Genomic DNA, 18,911 nt, shown 5'->3' on the forward strand with positions numbered 1-18,911 from the left:
TATTGGACATTCTTCAACTTCCTACCCTGCCTTGCTCTGCTCATGGGCTTCCATTTTACAATGCGTGGCTTGGTCTTTTTGCTCTTTTTTTACTACCCTTATTCCTTCATTTTGGCGTAGATTTCTTCTTTGAAGACACCTCCCTTCCTTCTTAGCATGGAGTGTCCTTCATGCTGCTTGGTCTATTGTGTGGAGCTCCCTTGTTGATGGACACCTCATCTTGCATTGGCGTAGGTTCTGCTTTAACTACGATATTTCTTTATATGGTATCCCTTGTCTCACGTGATCTCCAGCCTCAAAATTGTTGTGTGTTGTTCCTATTTGGTGGCTCCCCAATGTTTGATCATGGGTTCTTCCCTTTATTTTAAAACCTTCAATAGCTTTCATTATTATCCTTATCCCAAAGCTTCCCATATTTGGAGTTTCTAATTACATTTGAGCAAAGGCTTTCTCTTTAAAAATAATGTGGCTTTCTATATACGTGGGGTTTGTCTCTTTATGGGGATGACTTCCTATTAGAAGGCATGGACTAAGTTTTCCCTTGACTGCATCTTAACGTCTTCCATTTCCTGTTCAATGGCATGTGGAGTTTCATCTTTAGAACCAACAAAATGAGTGTCCTTTGATACTACTATCAATATCTTTACTGATTTGAATTAGGCCAAACATCCAATTGAATTGCACGCACTCCTCTCTCAAGTGCTCTGATAATAGGTTCATTGTTGCAATTTTTGTTCAATTGATTCCCAGTTAAATAGGAATATGGCTAGTAGATATGAAATAATGAGATAGTGGTATTGTTATATCATGGTGGATCTTCTTATCAACAGGCGAATTAAGATCACCATTCCACCACAGATGGCAATAAGTTGTTTCTACTTTGGTGCTTCTTTTCTGCTTGAGAAACTCTACTATCATCATTCATATCTTCTTCAAGAGAGGCAACACCATGTACATCCTTTTCATCAGGCTCTACACTCTCAAAATCTGGGATTCCATATCCCCATGTTTCTTTTATACATCTTGTACAATATTAACAATAGAAATTTCATCTTTCGGCTCCAATCCTTCCTTAACACCTCATTTCATGGTTTGACACATCTTTCTTAATGAAGATGCTACAATCATTATTAGACATGCCCTTGCATTAGAATATTTTAATAAAATGAAATCATCATAACCCATTTAGTTACTTTGCAAATTCCAGCATGCCTTATCAATTAGATGGAATTTAGCCGAGCCCAAAAGTGGGTTCGACTAAAAAAACTTCATTCTCGAACAACTAAAACTTCAAACTAGCCCGTTGATTGTCTCGAACTGATTAGAATAAAGTTCAATCACTGAACCAACAATTAAAGCTTATTTTATCACTTTCTGCAAACTGGCAATTTGCCTCAGGAGGTCTGTTGACTAGCCTTAAAAACTGACCCAAACACCTGACAGAGCTTTGAAAACTGGTATTCTGATTCTTTGCTCCACAAACTTGCACCACATTGAATCTCGTCTCATGAAAAATTTAGGGTCAAAAGATATTCTCTGTCAAATTTGACCTCTCAGAACTGCCTGCAAGAAAACATGTCAGAAAACAACAAACTGAGTTCAGATTTGGCTTCAAAAACTAGGCAAATGGACACTTGGAAGAACAAAACTTGGAGTGTTGGTTCTCTATCATGAGGAAAATATGAATCTATGATTTGGGCTCATGATGAATAATTGGACACAAATGGCGAATGGTCAAAGTAGGCTACTTGGATTTTGCAGATTGAAACAATGGTAGAAAAGTGATTTTGGCAAACGAAATTGACCTGGAAATGTGTGCAAATGGATTCGTCGTGACTTATAAACTGACACACTTGGAGTATTTACATAGAAAAACATAGGGGTACAATCCATTTGATCTAGCCAATCATGGATCTCAATATACAATGTCACGAATAGGGGTACCAAACAATCTGCTCCTTTTGACACCAATAAAAAGATAGGAATTGCATTTGGAATTGCATTTGAAAATTGATCAAATGGATTCGTCAAGAGCTGAAAATTGAAACATAACAAGCCTCTAACATCTAAAATGTAATGCAAAAGGAATTTTAGCATTTTACTCACTTGGTCAAAAGTTATAACTCATCAAACAAGGCTTCCCAGAAATGTGTGCAATTTGCAAATGTATGAAAACAGTAAACTACAAACTTTGAGGGATTCAAAACGTAGTCAAATGAACTTGAAATGGCTTGAAATTTGAAACATAGGTTCTCAAATATGGATACTAGACACTCCCAAAGCAGGGAGTCCTAAAACATTTTTGGGTGCAAGTTATTCGATTGCAAACATAGCCTCCTATCGTTGTTTAACACGGTAAAATGCAGATTTGACAAATGCTTAAAACGAGACCTCACGAAATGGCTCAGAATGGTAATTTAACTTCATGGAACAAGTAGACATAGTAAATGGAAGGTGTTAGAAGCATTGAACACCTCTTAGGCCTCAAAAGTACAGCCAGGTACAAACTCATCAAAAAGCGTTTATAGGGCTCAAACACTCAATGGTACTCAAAATTGACCTCGCAATTTTTAGTCCCAATAGGTTCCAAAGTGGTTGTAGACTCTATAGTCAGTGGGTATATTTTGAATTTTGGAACCTTCACCACTACAATGGACCTCGCATTCTACCTCTGGGATCGTATGACATTGCATTGAGCATGGCTTAGTTAGACACCCATCAAGTGAAAATCAATTGTTGTCATAAGATGGTATAGTGTGTTGATGACATAGGTGGGTGGGTGGAATTTTTGGGATCCCAAAACCAGTCTCACTTCAAATGATCTTAGCTAATCAGCTAAAGCAAATTGTGCAGAAGGGTTGTTAATTGTTTCTTGTTTTTGTCAATAATCTTGAGGAAGTCAAGAGCCATACAGTGATGCTTGATGATCACCCACTCCCTTGTGAGTATATAGATGTGTTTCTTGAGGATATTCTAGGTATGCCACCATAGTATGACATTGATTTTTGAATTGATCTTGTACCAGAAGCAAAGCCAATTTTATGAGCTCCTTATCACGTGACTACTCAAGAGTTGAGTAAGCTCATATTGTAGTTAGAGGAATTGTTGGCCAAGGACCATATTCATCCTAGTGTATCCCCATGAGGTGCACAAGTCATCTTCATGAAGAAGAAGAATGGTTCTTTGCATTTGTGCATTGACTACTAGCAGTTGAATAAGGTGATGGTGAAGAACTATTATCCTTTGTTGAGGATAGATGATTTTTTTGATCGAATGAAGGGAGCACGAGTGTTCTCAAAGATTAATCTAAAGTTAGGATACCATCAACTTCATATCCAAGAGGTTGACATTCATTGAACAACTTTTTTTACATGATATAGGCATTATGAGTTCACAGTTGTACCCTTTGGGTTAACAAATACATAATCCGTGTTTATGCATTTGATGAATGGAGTATTTTGCACTTACCTTGATTAGTGTGTCATTGTATTTTTGGATGACATATTGATTTATTTGAAGAATTTGGAGGAGCATGAGGTCCATTTATGTTAGGCATTACAGTTCTTGAGAGACAATCAGTTGTATGGAAACTTGAGAAAATATGGGTTCTTCTAGTTAGAGGTGAAGTATTTGGGACACATCACAACTAGTCTAGCTAGTCTAACTAGCTAATTGCCCTAATCAGCTATTCTCTTAAAAAGTGAATAAGTTTGGAAAGAGGAATTTAATTCCTCACTTTTTCTATTTTGGAATTTAGAAATTTGGAGATCTTTTTTGAAATCCTCTTTTGAAGTTGATTATTGTTTGTTCAAGGAGCTGTGAGCATGAGATTTTCATGAGATTAGTCTTGTTGGATTTGGCTCGAGGAGATCTTTCTTTTCTATCACTTTCAATAGCTTTGAAGGATTATTTATTTCACTAAGCTAGTTTCAATTTCTGCCCTTTTGGCTATGAGGTAGGGCTCACCTATTTTATCATTTCTACTCTATTTTAGCTTCTTTTTTTTGTAGTCATTTGTTAGGAGGCTAAGAACTAGTATTCCCCTCTATTTCTATTTGTTGGTTCTGCCTGATTGGTCAGGTATGAATATTTTCCTTTTTTTGGGATGGGAGTGTGGGGTTTTGCACCATTATGCTAGTCATTTTTTCATACGGTGTTCGAGCTCAAATATTATTAGATTTTTAGGATTTTTGTACCCAAAGGTCAAATGGGATTTAATTTCAAAGTTTTCCAATTTTTGGGATTATTACCCCATTTTGTGTACCACCCTATTTTCTCAAGTTTTCTTGGCATGAGTTTTTTTGTAGACCTAGATTATATGTTTATTGCACTTTTATGTTACATTAGTATGTGTGTTGCATTCATCCTCCTAATTCTATTTTTGGTTGAGTGACTTTCTACATTATATTCTCATCCAGCCCTTGTGTTATGATCTTCATAATGGTAGTGCACCAAACACAAGTACATGCATGTACATTTGTCAAGTGACTTTCAAGTCTTGATCTTTCATGGTATTTTTGGAAGTTATGATCATTGGGTTTGGGTTGGGATTTTGCTTGCCTATGGGCACTCATCATTAGATGAGCATGGGTAGGGTAGGGTAGCATATGGAGGGGGCTTCTATCTCATAGCCATGTGAACATTGTGCCCAAGGGTTGGTGAAGGAAGTTTTAATTAAGTGATAACTAAATAAAATACTAGGTGGTAATGGAACTTAAGACAATAAAAAAGATGTGTGCTAGAGCTTTCCATCGAGGAGTTGAATCTGCACGGTCTAAGCTTGGGATTTTGGATGCCAAGAAATTCTCCATGATGTTAGCCCCTACTTAGTAGCCTATTGATTGTCTAACTAGGACTTGTAGATTATGCATTGTCTTTGTCTTGGTTTTAGTCATTATACTGCCTGGTGTGTGTGTGTTAGCCATGGATGTTTGCTTTGTGTGGGCTTTTGGTTGGATCATTATCACCATTAGCATGGTGGTAGTAGGCCTATGGGTTCCACATGGTTGGGAGGTGTAGCTACCTATACCACTACTAGGGACTGGTGTACAGAGATGGTCTCTTGTTCTAGTGTGACCATTGCTAGATGTTTTCACTTGGCACTTTAGGTTTTGGAGTATGCTTCCTTGTGATTCATGCTTTCATTGGGATGTTTTATATAATGTTTAGATAGAGTTACTTATTAATGTATTTATTTATTATGATGATTAGAATATGATAGATGATGTTACCTATATTTGTAGGATTATCTTATGCTTTAACTTTAGCATGTTATATTTCTGTATGTTATGTTGTAGCATGTTTTAGTAGTGATGTCCCTTTTTATGATAGTACTGATGATCTATTTGATAGCTTGAGATGTTATGCACGGGGGATGGCTAGGGCCCATGATGATCTTATGATGCTATTATGGTTGGGAGGAACTGTGTAATTAGTTTGGTTGTATTGTGTATTGCAATGTTATTTCAATTATTGCGATGTTATTTTCATACATCGTGATGTTTCCTTCTATAATTTCCCTTCATTTCTTGATTAGATGGTTAGATGTTGTTTCTATTTTTTAGTATTGTGTTCAGGTGTTTACCCCTTGAATTGTGGATCTGCTACTCCCCAATGTGTAGGTTCTAAACTCTATTTTACCCTTTTTTGTCCTTAAGAGTTTTTTTTTGTATTTTTGGGTGCCCACGTGTCAACATGAGGTGATACGATAATGTGTCACATGCCCATTAGAGTTCTGTCATGCGATACTAGAAAGTATGGCACCCGTTAGGATTAAATACTATGTGATACTAGAAATTAGTGTACCCTCTTTGAAGAAGTGACGTACAATAATAGTAAAGTATTGCATGCCCTTGAGATAAGTGTCACCTAATCCCTAAAAGTGCCACACACCTTCTTGAGAAAGGTCGCACGATATTAGAAAGTATCACCCAGTGCTGATTTAAAGTATTGCCTAATATTTGCAAAAAAACCTGTCTAGGTGGATAGTGGGCACTTTTTGGTAAGACCTAAACTATTTAGAAATTTTTTAGGTTACCCTCTTAGGTTTTCTTCAATCCTTTGGTGCCACATTTTAAATTTGGAATATTTTGATTTGAATTCAGTCTTGCATCTTCCATTGTTAGTCATTTTGGTCAGTAGTGGCGTTTGGAGATCTATTGGCGTCAGGATGTTTGGTTATTCTTCCATTATGATCTTCATGATCCTTGTATGGCATATATCATGTACATTCATACTTGTTCAAAAAAAAATATCTTGGCTTGTTTTCATCCTTGTTTATAAGGATTTTCGGGCAGGGCATTATACTAGGCTCCTTGTCTTCCTTAGGTTCTCGCACATGACAACCTTTGCTTCTGATCAGCCATCTCTATAAATAGATAATTAAGATTTTTTGTCATTTATCCTCCATTGTCCATTTTAGGATTAGGTGGGATTCAATGAATCTACCCCTCATTTCATTTCATTCCCTTTCTAGAAACTTTTCCTTCAATTCTCTTTTGTATTCACCTCAAAATGTTTCATCTTGAATTATGTGCTACCAGCTCATCAAGCTTATCTTCCACACAATTCACATAATCCAAGAAATCAAACTTGTTGGCTCAGATTCATCAAGTTCATGATCTTTCTCATAATTTTGATGTGCACGAAATATTTGTGTATTCATGAAATCTTACTGTAGAGTGCACACAAAATGACAATAAACTAGACTAAACCCAAAAAATCATTGTTAAAATGTAAACTCTACAAATAGCTCATGTTTCCTTAACTACAACCACTAAGAATGCTCTTAGACCAGCACCTCAATGACAATTTTAGAATGAGAAGTAAGCTTAAAATGTAGATCTACTAGTATGTATGCAAGATCTAAGATAAAAATGTAGATTACATGCGAATAACAACTCTTAGAATATTATCAAAATGAAAATGCAATGAGCTAAGAATGTGTTAAGATGATACTAAATAACATGAACACAAAGCTAAAATGCTATCAAAATGACCTAAACTTGCTAGAATAACAATGCTAATATGCACAATATGACAACCCTAAATATACCTATAATGCAGATGCTTAAAACTTGGGTCTTTTTGCTCTTAAATTCTCCTATTTATAAGATTTTAGAAGGGGATGGGGTAAGAATATGGATTTTACCTTTAACTAGTGGATAGAGGTGAAACTGAAAATGTCTCATAAGGGACAAGAGGAGGATCCCAAAAGTCTTGATTTTGAGGATAAATGTGGATTTTATTTCAACTAAAATGTCTCATAAGAGACAAGAGGAGTCTAAAAGTCTTGGTTTTGAGGATAAATGTGGATTTTAGTTCAACTAAAATGTCTTATAAGAGACAAGAGGAGGAGTCCAAAAGTCTTGATTTTGAGGATAAATTTGAATTTCTTTTCAATTCTTTATATAAAAGGAAGATTTTCATTTTGTGATGATAAATGAATTTATTGATTTAATAAAAGTTCCAGCTATTTTCAAAAAAAAATCTTTTCCCTCTCCCTTTTGAATTTCATTTTATGATTTTGAATTGTTTTTCTCCTCTTTTGAAGTTGATTTAGGTCTTATTAATTTGATAGATGATTTAATCGATTAATGACCTAATCTAATCCTTAATTTGAAAAAATTGTGTTCTCCTCTGATTTCCTCCTTAATATTCATTGATTGATTGAAATTGCATAATTCAGGTCTTTGCCAATTTTGGGTGTCTACAAATGCCCCTCTTTGAGCTAATATACAAAGCATATTATTTCAAACACTGTCTTGATTTTTTGATTTTATGTTCAATGATATTTTGACATTCCATAGTTGTCATGGTGTTTGTTTGTTGATGGCTTGAAATCTAATCGTTCATGATTTGATGTTTTGATTGTCATTGATTTTGTTGATTGGTGTTGTGATATTTTTACATGGATACCCTAGTTTTGGTTGATTTAGTGTTTGAAATTTTCGGCTGGAGAAGAATGCTTAAATGATTTTTCAAAAAAAATTGACACCCTAGTTTGGATGCCCTAGTTTAATATGGATATACCACCCCATCATAAATGAAATTAGAAAAAATGAGTGTGCAAAAAATAAGGAGGGTCCAATTTTATTTTTGAAATATTGGATAATTGATAGATAAAGATGATCAAGTTGATTTGATACAATACCCAATTCATGAAAGTGAGCAAAAAGATGACAATGTTGGGTTAATAGAGTCAAAAAGTGATATAAATGCCTCTAAGGAGGGTTAAATAGGTCAACAAGTTATTTACCCTTGTCATTTTCCCACTCTCATTTGACAGTTGGCATTTTGGAGCTATGAGTAAATGAGGATGGTGGTCCATTTATGAGAGCATTGATTCTAGAGGGGTCATAGATACAAGTGTCCAATGGACTACGGTGCCCCGATAAGTCATCGACATCCTCCATTGTTAAGATTTTTCATGTATATCTAAGTTTTTTTGGAATTTAGGGAAAAAAAATTGTGAGAAATGTGGTAGTTTAAGTCTTTTAGCACATTTATCTTTTCTTTGAGTGCATTTGATTTTTTCTAGCATATTTTCATAATTATCTAGTGCATTAAAGAATGAATTAGCACATACCAAAACCTATGCTTTAGGAAAAATAGTGCATATAGTGAAAATGTAGCACATATAGTGGTTATAGTAGTGTATTTACACACTTTAGCACATTTGAGTTGTCTAATGGTGCATATGTATAATGTCTTAATGCATTTTTTTTTAATAGCACCATTGCATTGTTAAATAGTGCATATGATAATTTTAATAATGCTTAGCCATGTTATAGTGTGTTCGAGGTATGAAATAGTGCTTTCAAAAGTTAAAATAAAGAATATGGATGTCCTAGCACATTTGATGGATCTTATAGAGTATATGTCCTAGGAAAGAGCACATATAAACTTTGAAGGGTAGAAATAGATTGTAAACCTATAATTGAGCATAAGATAATGCAAAAGGCTAGATTCTAGGTCTATTAACAAGGGATGTGTCATAGTGAGTAAACAATAACAATCAGGTAGTCATGAAGTGATGTCTTAGGATCAGTCTGATGATAGATAGAGAAAGAATGATGCCCCAGCTCAGGATACAGAGTAGGGAAAACAAACAAGTCCAACTCAAGATAGAGAAGGACAAGTAATAGGTCCAAGATAGAACCAGTAGCAAATTAGATAGTAGACTGACGCATGATCACTTGAGATGAAAATTGAATTTTTCATGCATTTTTTTGATGCAAATAGGTTCATGGGTGCAAGCTCATGGTGTGAGGATTATATCCATCGCATCTAGATGTAGTAGGCAGATTTTCAGCCAAGTAGTGATAGGTGATTGACAAATACAAGTTTACTTATTTACTACAAATGCCCCAGTTCTGAGTGAACAAGGGGCTTTTGATAGTTGTAGCCGAGTGATGGCACTCAGACCACAACACCTTTCATTTTCCAATGGGTGAGATGATAGTGAATCTAGAGGATGTATATCAGATATTGGGATTAAGTGTACTATAATCATATTGCAAATAGCACTACATTTAGAGATTTTTTTAGAGATGACAACATTGGAGATGACAGTGTATCAAGGTTCCAGTTGTTGCAGTATGATCCATTGCCATTAGTTTTGGTTGGATTGATAGGAGGGTTTTTGTCTCCACATCAATGAGGGAAAGGATGTCTGGTAGGATGGGGTTAGTTGATATAGGATATGATAGATCAATCATGGAGATTTGCATGGGGTAGTTGTATATTGGCCCACTTGTACCATGATTTACATCAGGTTGTATATTCAAGAGCCTCATCACTATCAATAGGAGTGATTTTGTTACATTTATGGACATGGGAGCATTTACCCTTTTCTCATCTAGTATGTGTGTGACAGTGACCTCAGGGTATGCCTTACATGTATACTTACTTTGATGTGATCATGCAGCCCCATTTGGGCAAGAAAGAGTATTGGCAACGTATGTTAGATGATATTGATGAGGTTGTGTGGAGACAATACAAGTTCATAGAGTCGTGGGCTAAGGATAATGATGAGATATTATATTTCTTTGGTTTAATATATTTTCTTGGCTAAGTACCCGCAGTGATAGAGTAATTTTGTTTTCGACGAGTGGTGAATTTTGGGCAATAGCAAGGCATGCTACAGGGATTAGCACATTATGCTCGGGTGCAGTTAGAGAGGGTAGTGTGGCGGATAACCTTGGAGTATGAGGCTTTTTTGGAGGCCTTTTTACAAATAATAGACACACCACAGCTATGGACTTTACCGGATGGAGAGGCAAATGCAAGGATAGAGGGGGACTATGAACAATGGTTTTGAGAGCATCCCTTTCTAAGATACATGGATCTCACAGAGCCTATTATGGGGATTGATAAGTCATCAAGTGAGGGGAGGATAAGGATGATGAGGGTGCTCTAGAGATAGGGAGAGGGAGATGATAGGTCAAAGGGAGAGTGAGAGGTATGGTTAGAGCATGGGGGAGATATGAAGGGCAAGGTCGAGTAGTCATGGTATTATCACAGAGGGTTGTGGCACAAGGTCCAATGCAGAGACTAGTAGATGTAGGGAGGGTTAGAGAGATCTATAGCTATGGAGGTGTGAGGGTACAAGGGGGGATGGTTGGTGGAGTGGGATTTGGTCAGTGGGATAGAGGTGTTGAGTAGGGTAGGGCAGAGAAGGTGAGGACCAAGTTGCCTAATGATATATAGTTTATCCTATGATAGAGGCCATGGGTACAAGCTCTGATCAGATATCCATCATATTTACAACCATAGGGACAACAATAGGTATTACCAAATGCATAGCCACTACTAGAGAGGCTAGGGGGATCCATTGATTTGTAGGCTCAAATGAGTGCCATGGAGGCTCAGATGGGTGAGTTGACGAGTACACTACAAGAAATTATAGTTGCGATGACATTGAAGCCACCACCACCACCAAGGACAAATGGAGTGTCAACTACTCAAATGGTTGTAGTTTGATAGGTTGCATCAATGACAGATTCAACTAAGCAGGTTCCATGAGAGGATATGAGTGCCCTCAGCGAGCAGGGACCTTTGGGTTAGCCACCTACATAGGGATGAGTGTACATTATGTGTTATGACATTACTCATCATTATATATGATTATTCTTTTGATATTAAGTGGATATTCATGATTTTGTACTTGGTGATCTTTGGATGTTCATGTGGATAGACATTGTGATCTATTGAGGTTCATGTTATTTAATCATTTGTCATCTATCTTATATTCATGTTGATTTTATCCTTTTGTTGTATTGTGTGATCTTTTACTTTATGAGATATATGAGCTTGTTGATTTTTAGATGTGTATGCTATTTATATCATGGACTCATGTATGCATGTGATGGTTTGATTTGATAGATATAGTAGTAGTAGATAATGATATGGAAGTGAATGATTAATGTAGCATGAAATGTGAATAATGATTGAAATAATTAAATGGCAATAATAATGTAATGAATGCAAATGTGATGGGATGTTATAAATGTAATGAAATGAAATAAAATGTGGTAAAATGAAATGTGATATAATGTAATGGAATGTAATGGAATGTAATGGAATGTAATGGAATGTAGTGAATTGTGAAATATAATGTATTAAAATGTGATGAAATAAGCACGAATGAAATGTAAATGTGGTAAGATGAAATTTGATGTAATGTGATGTAATGAGGCAAATTGTGATGAATGGACTATGATAAATTGAATGTAATGAAATGAATTTAAAAAATGGAGCAAAAGGAATGATAAGAAAATGTGATAAAATGTAATGACATAAAATAATAATGTAATGAAAATACGATAGAATGTAATGCAATGAAATGAGATGTAATGCAACATAATGGGATGATATGAAAGGTAGTGAAACAATTGAAATGTAATGAAATGAAATTTAGAATGTGATGTAATGAAATGAGACTGGATGTAATGGAATGTAATAAATGAAATGTGATAAATAAAGTGTGATAAATGTAAATGAAATGAGATGCAATGCAACATAATGGAATGATATGAAATGTAATGAAATGTAGTGAAATAAATGAAATGAAATGAAATGAAATTTAGAATGTGATGTAATAAAATGAGATTTGATGTAATGGAATGTAATAAACGAAATGTGATAAATGAAGTGTGATAAATGAAAATGAAATGAGATATGATGTGATGTGATATGATGTGATGTAGTGAAATGAAATGAGAAATAAAATGAATGTGTAAATGAAAGAAATATAAATGAACGGAAGTGTGACAAAGTATCATGGAATGGAATGTGTTAAAATGAGAATGAAATGAAATAAATGTAAAAATGGGATGTAATGGTATGAAATAATCAATGAAAATGTGAGAAAATGTAATATGATGACATGTAATGAGAATGTAATGTAATAAAAACATGTTAAAATGAAATGTGACAAATGGAAGGTGAATGAAAGTGAAAAATGGAAGGAAATGAAATTGTTTGAGATTCAAAAGACATGAGATGGGATGTCAACTTTTGAGATTCAAAAGCCATGAAATGAAGAGATGAAATGCATGAATTAAAAGTAATGTGATGAAGAAAAAGAAATGTAATTCACAAATGTAGTGAAAGAGGGAAAATGTAATAAAATAAAATAAACTATGATATGTACGGAAATGAGATGGGAGGTAATGAAATGTGATGTAGTGAATTGTGATAAATGAAAAGAAAATGAAATGGTATGTGATGAAATGAAATTGAAATGAAGTGATAAAATGGAAAGAAATGAAATGGAATGGAATGGAGTGGAATGAAATGGAATGGGGGTGAAATGAAATGGAAATGGAGTGGAATGAAATGGAAATGAAATATGAAATTTTTAAATGAACGAAAATGTGACAAAAATGGAATAAAATAGGAGAAATGAAATATAACGAAATGAAATGAAATGTGATGAAATGAAATTGTTTGAGATTCAAAAGCTATGTAATGCGGTAGATGATGTGGTTTACTAGGGAAGAAATTTGCTAAAAGGAAGTAGTGACTAGAATTGTTTCAGATTCAAAAGCCACATAATGCAATACGTGGAATAGATGATAGGCGAGAATGAAGTGTGATGCAATTTGGTAGTGTTGTGAATAGATTGATTCTACGATAGTAGAGCGTTAACTATTGCACTAGTACGTTGGGTGGTGACTTGTTGTTGAATAACCTTACTCATTGTTTGTAGCCTTGTTGTTGAACATTGTTGATGAGATCTGTGTGTGTTATCCTAATTTATGTGCCAACTGTGTGTTCACAAGAGACCCAAGATGAAAATGCAAACAAAATGAATGCAACTAACTATCACTTTTAGTGTAAAGAGATGCAAATTAACTATCATCATAGAGTATTTAATAAAAAGTGACCAAGTACAACCACCACTAGCTCAACTATAGTGATATGAATACTGTGTCAAGTTGAGAAGTACCACCAATCATGGATAATGTACATGAAAAGTATGACAATTTATTAAAAAAACAAATGTTATAGCTAGTAAACAATCAAATATTGGATAAATTCCTCACCTAAGATATAATATAAAATTGGTTGAGGTACACATGGCTTTCCAAATGAGAGGAGGCAATTACAAGTGAGCACCAATAATGCATGAAATCAAAATATCACTAAAATTGAATAGTGAAAAATCAAAGGCAAATGAAGTATAATAACTTCATTCTAGTACCTCTAGTCAAGTACATCATCAAGCTACTAGAAGTGCATAACAACAAAAAAACTAGTAAATGTAGAAAAGTTGTGTTGACAATTGTGTACAGTAGTGTAAAATTTATTCAAACCATGGATAAAGTGGTTGTAATGCTTAGGCAACAAATTATGAATGTGCCAGTGGAGATCAGTAGTAGAATGCATGCTGTGTGTGTTGACAGAGAAGGTTGATAGAAATTTTTTGGTGGTAATTATGGTGTGGGAATGGTGGAAGTGTACCTGGTATAGGTGTGGTGGGAAGTGAATGCATGGTAAGGTCATTAAAAAATGAATCCAGGCAAGTGATGGCCATAAATAGGTGGATAGCATGGAAATAGAATGAAGCAAGGTGAAGATTAAAATGTGGTCATTAGATTGATTAAGAAGTCTAAGGCAATGTGTAAGTGAAAGCATGTCAAGCTCACTAGATCAGTTATAGTAGAAGGGTGATGCTAGCTAGGGAAGGTGGATTAGGCAAGGGCAAAGAGCAAAGTGCATTCAATGAACCTTTAAGAAGCTAGTGTATCAGCTCGAATTGTAAGGTGAATCAAGTCAAGTAGAACAGAGGTTGGCACAACTTGAAGATGCAAAGATCAGGAAAAAAAAAGTGCCCTTGTCAGCATTAATGATGTTATCAAAGATTGCAGCACAATAGGCATTGTAGGTGGTATTGGATGATGACAGGCCAATGATGCAGGCAAAGAATAGTCTACTTGAGATGATGAAGAGTATGTCCAGAGTAGAGGAGGAGGCCAGGGAGATAAAATCTCTTGAAAAGTCAATAGAAAAGGTTTTGATGGATATAGGAGACGTTAGTGTGGGTGAGGTGATGAGTGGAGCATGTCGGTTGATTAGCCTCAAAATTCTAGGTCAAGGATCAGTGAAAGGGAAAACAAGCGGTGCAAATATGGAGGAGTAGTGGCTAGAGGTAGGAGGTGGAGATTAATCATCAAGTGACATGGAAGAATTACAAAGAATGTTGGCTATAGAGAGATTCTAAGTAGAGAACCAGGAATAGGAAGTCAAGTTTCTACTGGGATTGATAGAGAAGGCATGAGAAGATGGAACACAAATGAAGGCAAGATTACTCCAAGTTGTGGTGAATATGGAGCGAGCATAGGTGCAATCGCTAGAAGTAGAACTATGTTTAGAGAAATTGTGTTTGGAAGGGAATGACACAAGGATGTGGGCAGAGCAGTTGCAAGCTCAGAGATTGCAAGAATCCCTAAAGATGGTACAAATAGGGCTAGAAAGCACACAAAATGAGTTGGCAATACTGTAGTCATAGTCTAAGTCATTCAAGGAGGTGATTGCAAAATTGAACTCCCTATCATTGAAACTATAGGAGAGGCTAGCATTGAGTGAGTCAAAGGTGAGACAGTTGCAGCAGCAATTGGGAAAGACAAAAGTAGACCTTGAGCACTAGTCATTGAAAACTGATCAAATGTAGCAAGAGTGAGATGTGGTCCAATGAGTGATCATTTTACTAGAAATAAACAAACTAGTGGAGAATGTGTTCATGGATATACAAAAAACAATGAAGTTACATTAGGAAGCTACCTATTATCATCAGGCATTTCCAAATGAGAACTAGTGGGAGACATACTTTGTAGATAGGGAATTTGTACAACTATTAAATGCACAATTGTGTGATGGTAGGTTTATAATTCCCATGGATGCTATGTGGGTATGTAGAGGATTGACCCCAGGGGCTTCTTCTTTAGGAGCTGTGTCGAAATAAATGCCATTGATTGGACACCCTGTCTTGCTACCTCCCCTGAGGAGGCCAGAACAAATGATTCGCAAGAGGATATTTGAATATAATGTTGTTGTTGTTGTCACAATAAATAAAAAAATTGTTTTTGTGGTAAGTAGAAGGCCAACCAATGGAAATGTTGATGTGATGGATGAACATTGTCGTGTTTTGTTTTTTTTTTTTTGGAATGTATTTGGATGTTTTTAGCATTTTTAGGACTTTGTGGATGTTTTTGGAATTTTTGGGAATAATCAAATGTTTTTGGAATTTGTGGGAATATTCAAATGTTTTTGGAATTTGTGGGAATATTCAAATGTTTTTGTAATTTTTAGAAAAAGTGTCAATCTTCAAAAAAGTGGAGACAATACAATCTATAGAGGAAGACAAATCTTCACTTGTATGTGGGGAACTAAATGTCTGTGTGGGCTTCCAATGAAAGATGAGTACAAATTTCTATAATAGTTGAAGATCCATGGCATTTAATGGTGGAAAAAGTAGGAAGTGCTAAACCACAAATTGTGAGGCACAAGACTATACATATTGATAGCCTTTACAGACACACATAAGGCCAAAGTTAGGATTTTTTCTAGGTGTGTGCTGAGACGAATGTTCACAAGGCCTGTTAAAAGGCGTTAGGACCTATGGGAAGCTTTGATGGCTAAAAGAGGCTAAGAAGGGCCTTGAAAAAGGTGCTTGGGTGTCCGCAAAGGATGTGTGGGCTCTAAAAAAGGTATCTAGGGCTTGAAAAGGTGCTTGAGGGCCTAAGAAGTCACTTTGGGGACTTGCAAAGGCCAAAACTAGGCCTTGAAAAAGGCATTTTGTCCTAAAAAGGCATCTTGAGGGCCTGAAAAGGCCAAAATAGGGCCTTGAAAAAGGTGTTTGCACTTTCACAAGAACTTCAGGGGCTTGAGAAAGGTGTTTAGGCCTAAAAAGGTGTCTCGAGGGCCTAAAAAAGCCAAAACATGGCCTTGAAAAAGGTGTTTGGGCCAAAAAAGATAGTTTAGGGGCCTAAAAAAGGTGTTGATGCATAAAAAGGCATCGTGGGTGCCTGAAAAGGCTAAAACAAGTCCTTGAAAAATGTGTTTATGCCTAAAAAGGCACTTTGGGGGCTAAAAAAGGTGCTTAGGCCTAAAAAGGTGTCTCGGGGGCCTCAAAAGGCCACAACAGCGCCTTGAAAAAGACATTTGGGCCTAAAAAGACAAGGAGAGCCCTACAATCTCTCAAACTTATGCTCACTTATTACGTGCCCCCTATTAGGGGATGATGCAAGAATCTGATGGATATTTGGGCCTATCGAGATAGCATTGATATTTTTTTGGAGGGCTCTAGATCAATCATCGCCACTACAACATAAATAAGACTAATTATCCATCAAAAATTGTTGTTCTTGGCTAGAGGAAAGATATGGAGCTCTACCAGATCCTCTTTCACTATTCACATTGTGCTAAATCGTCCAAAGCCTAGCGAGATGGTTCATGACATAACTATGTTGCTTCTTAATGTCATTGAGGCATTTTTTTGTTTTTTTTGTTTATATAGACGTAATGGAGCCATAAAATATTAAAATATTTTTCAACATAGTGGACCTCACTATTGATTTCATATAAAAATCAATCGAGCTATGCATACCTATCCTGAAGGAGTAGCAATTATAGATGGACACCAATTTGACATGAAATCAATGGATCATTGGTTTGAAAAATACATCAATAATTTATGTATAGTTTGATAGCTCATTTGAATTGAAATGAGCCATGTCTGACTAGAATTTTGTGGTGTTGTTAATTTTTTTGGATTTTTTGGCTATTTTTGGCAAATACTACCCCCTTTGGAATGTTCTTAGCAATTTTTGACAATTTTTTAATGTTTTGATAATTTTCAATAATTTTTTTTTTTTTTTTAATAATTTTTGATCATTTATGAATTTTTTTGATAATTTTTTTATGATTATTGATTTTTTTTTAAAATTTTGACAATTTTTGAGTTTTTTTGGACAATTTTTGGATTTTATTGATAATTTTTGATGATTTTTGGATTTTATTGATAATTTTTTATGATTTTTGGATTTTTTTGATAATTTTTGATAATTTTTGGATTTTTTGATAATTTTTGACAATTTTCCAACTAGTGGGGTGAAGCAAAGATGTGAGTGGAATTTATTGGATTGTAGAGATAGCCAGGACCATGTGGAGGCACCTAAAGAGTCAAGGAGACCGAAGTGGGCTAAAAGGGCTAAGAGACAGCTTAGGAAGCTATATTGGAGAAGATGAAGGCCAAAAGAATCTTCAAAACAGCAAAAGGATCAAATAAAAAGCTAAAATGGATATTGGGAATTATTGACCATGGCAGATAGCTAAGAGGTACACTGATTTTTCTATAATTCATGTCTATGGTATCTCAATACATAGTCTAACTCCATTTTTCTCCTAATCTGTTGGGCTTCCCTTTGGTGTTGTTATACTAACTAGCTCTGCTACCATTAGCTAAGTCTGATGCCAAGAAACCACTAAGCTGGAACCCACAAGTGTTTCTCAATTGGGTATTTGTGAAATTGACTCAATTGTGCTAGGTAAGCTAGAAGCAAGAAAAAGTTGTCTTTGTGGAAGTTGCTTGAGTTCTATCTTGAGTGTCTTTTGACATTGAAGGACTTGTGTTTTTTAGGTAAGTCCAAAGGTGCTATCTCTTGCTCCTTTTGAAATTGAAAGTGGCATTTCTCACCAGTTTTTTTTTGGGGGGTATTTTCTGATTTTTTTATTTATTTTTTGGTATTTTTGGTGATGATGTGTTTCCTCAAAGTCTTAGACATAGAATCTTTTGAGATGGATGTTGTTGATGGGTTCTACCAGGTCTACACCATCACAATCTGCACATCTATAAGTACCATTTCCAAAAAGACTTTGTGATAATGCAAGGACCAATCCAATTAGCCTCTCATTTTCCTTTCTTTTCCCTAGCAGCTTGGTTTTTAGGATTTTCTCAGAGCACTAGGTCACCAACCTAAAAGATACAAGGTTTCACCTTTTTTTTGTAATGTCTTGATAATCTATTTAGATACACTTTGAGGTGTCTATGTGTCATACATTGGTGTTCTTCTTAAATAACTCCAGCTACTCTAGAAGGGCCACTCTATAGTCCTCATCTAATAGGATATCATGAAGAATAACTCTCAAGGATGGAATCTCAACCTCTAAGGGAAGATTCAATTCACAACCATAAACCAAAGAGAATAGTGTTGAACCTTTGGGTGTTTGAACACTCATCCTATAGGCCTAGAGGGCAGGATTCAACTGTAAATGCCAATCTCTACCAATATTGTTGACAATTCTCTTGAGAATGTTGATAATGGTCTTGTTGGTGGAATTTGTTTGGTTGTTGCCTTGGGGGTAATAAATTGATGAGAAGTGGTATATAATGTGAAATTTCTCAC

This window comes from Cupressus sempervirens, chromosome 5 (assembly GCF_028749045.1).
Source record: "Cupressus sempervirens isolate cs-2001-9-10 chromosome 5, ASM2874904v1, whole genome shotgun sequence".
Lineage (NCBI taxonomy): Eukaryota > Viridiplantae > Streptophyta > Pinopsida > Cupressales > Cupressaceae > Cupressus > Cupressus sempervirens.